This window comes from Phoenix dactylifera, unplaced genomic scaffold, assembly GCF_009389715.1.
Source record: "Phoenix dactylifera cultivar Barhee BC4 unplaced genomic scaffold, palm_55x_up_171113_PBpolish2nd_filt_p 000276F, whole genome shotgun sequence".
Lineage (NCBI taxonomy): Eukaryota > Viridiplantae > Streptophyta > Magnoliopsida > Arecales > Arecaceae > Phoenix > Phoenix dactylifera.
In genome coordinates, this window is record NW_024067761.1 from 464,079 (window position 1) to 467,213 (window position 3,135).

Here is a 3,135-nt window from a genome sequence, read left to right on the forward strand (position 1 = left end):
CTGGCCATTATCTCCCCTGATAGTCCTGATCCTATTCCTCTGCCTCCTGCTCAGTGTTGATTGATGAAAGAATTTAGTATTCCGATCCCTCTCCAAAATCCATTGAGCCCTTGACTTCTGCCTTCAAAAAATCTCCTGTTGGCGAAGGAAAGAATCATGTAAAGATAGAATTGATCTGAGTTCAGTCAACTCTCCTGCCAACAACCCTTCCTTCAATGCCTCCTAAGACTGTAGCCTAGTAATGGCCTCCTTAATTTCCTCTACCCTTCTGAAAATATTCCCAACCTCTTCCCTATTCCACCTCAACAACCGTCTCCTCGTCAACTCCAACCTCCGGGACACTCGATACATCGCATCCCCCTAACTGACATACCCCATGCCTCACTCACTACTTCCCAAGATCGGGTGTAGCAGCACCAAAACTTCTCAAATCTGAAGGAACAATGGTGTGGTATAGAGATCTCCGTGTTCACTAATATAGGGCTATGATCCGAAGCAATCCTCGGCAAATGACTCACCCGATACTCTGGATAATCCTAAATCCATTCGGTAGTGTAAAATACTCTGTATAGTCTCTCCGAAACCCAAGCAGAGCTCTGTTGGTTGTTACACCAGGTGTACCTTGGCCCCACAAAACCCAGGTCAATCAAACCATTCACTGAAATGAACTCTTGAAATTCCCTCACCTTTCTATTATGATTGAAGGCGTCCCCCCCCCCACCCATCTTTTCCTGTGGATCATCAATGCAATTAAAATCACATGCTATTAATATTGGTGCTCCCTGATCAACTAACCTGGATGCCTCCTCCCACAATGTCCTCCAAACACTGAAATCTGTACTTGTATAAATAGCTGCAAATATCCACGGCCGCCCACACCCCTCAGATATCACCATAATGACTTCTTGATTATACATATTGAAAATATTCAAAGTGCAACAATTCAGTTTCCAAGTGACAATAATACCACCTGATAGCCCTAGGGATTCCACGACATAGAACCCCCAAGATCTCGAAACTGCCCTTCTGGCCTTCTGTAGACTTTTTCTGAACAATCGAGTCTCGAACAAAACACAAATGTCAGGACTGTCCTGCTGCACTAATCTACAAAAAGTCGGGGCAAAGGAAGGTTTCCCCGCCTCCCTGCAATTCCAGAGTATAATCTTCATAAATCACCTGAGTTGACGGCACGGCCCACTCCCTCTAGGCGGCTCCCACCATTACCTGACAGTCCTTCTTCACTAATTGCCTTCTCGGCTTTTTTTTGCACTGATGCCATCACCTGAAGAAGCAATTGAACATGAGTTGAATCCCCCTGTACACTGTTCCTCTATGCCAAACGACACACTTCATCCACAGTGTTCCACCCGGACATTGTAGCCGAAGGCATCTCTCCCCAGGCCTTCACCCTGCCACCGTCGCTTCCCCCAGCCTTGGAATGAGTCGTGGCTCCCACTAACTCCGGCGACGATGCTCCTCCCGCTGCCACCTGCATCGTTGAATCCACAACAGAGCCGTGCCATGGAACCCATCTCGGCGTGGCCATCTCACCTTCTCGTCCTCCCCCAACCACCAGCGCAGCTGTGGACGGCTGAACAGACTCTGGCGTGGTCGGCAGAGGGGAGCTCCGGCTTTGTCGGCGAGCCTTGCCTTCGAATCTCCTCATCCCCTCTACCGGAGTGTCCCGGCCGTTGGATCTGTGCAGATACAAATCATCCGCCACAAACTTACCTGAAGATGGGCTTCGGATCCGTTTGAGTGAGCTCGGACCCACGCCATTCATCCCCGGTGTGACGGGCTGAAACCTCTCGACCGGAAACGGGCTTAGCCCAGCACCAACCCAACAGGCCTCCGAGTGGCCACGGATCGGGCTTTGACTAGCCCGCTCTAGATATGGCATGTTGGCCTGCTCGCCAACCAGAACATCCGGTTCAAGACCCCGGGCTTGATTGGTTCGGGTTGGACCAGTGATCGGTTAATTTCAATTTCGAAAATAAACTACGCAATAGCACGTATCCTGTAGGATAGTAATTACGGGTGTCGGTCCACAGGAATTGGAGAATAAGTTATTTGTCCTAATTAAATAATTACTTCAAAGGGTATAAGCTAAAGTGAATGATAAAAACTAAAAATCAATATGGATGTAATAGTAGAAATTATCTATGGAGAGAGATGTTTAGGGCTAGAATCCACCGATAGATTTATATTCGTGACTTTTTCAATGATTGAGTTGTATTTAAAACTTGATTGCTTCCGACTACAAGCCAAAGCAATCATAAAAGAAAATTATAACTAATTTCCAGCATGAATCATCTAAGTCTAGCACAAATCATCTACTCTAACGATAAGCATGACCTGTCTAACCTAGCATGATGCATCTGATCATTAAATCATTAAACATGAAATCGATATCACATGAATATCTCCTCCAAACCACAGGTGTTGGATTCGATGAAATAGATCAATCTATGTAAAATATTTTATGCAAGATAAATGTTTCACATAAATTGGATAAATCATAAGATCAATTGATAAATTCTTCATCATGCAATAATCTTATAATACAAACTCAAATCAATAAAAATGAAACAAATACTCCTCTATGGCTTCATCAAACCCCTAAACCGAGGTTCAGCTACTCATGGTGCTTGTCATCTCCATTGGTTGGCTGAAGAACTCCTTTGCCATCCGCCTCAAACCCTCTCTATTTTTTTTATTCTCTTCTCTTTTTTTTTGGTTTTCTTTTTCTCTTCAAAACAGAGCAAGCTCTGTTTTTTTCTTGGAACCGTGCCCCCCCTCCTTTCTCTTCTTCGTCTTCCTCTTATAGCTCGCCGAAGACCAGCGATGGATCCCGAGAGAGGAGGAGGGCGTGATGCTGGGAATGATCTCGGGCAAAGATGGAGCTCGAAGCGGGTGCCGATCCGGAAGGAGCTGGGTTACCGGCTCGTTGAATGCAGTCGGCTGGGATCGCGGTGAAGGCTGAATCATAGGAATTAGAGCTGGGAATCGGTGGGAGGAATGCAGACTGCCGGATCTCGGAGAAGACGGAGGAGCTGCTCGCTGGTGTGCTTGTTGGATGCGGCTGGAACGGGCTGATGCGGAAGAGCTGGATCTCGGCTGCTGGGAAGAGGGCTG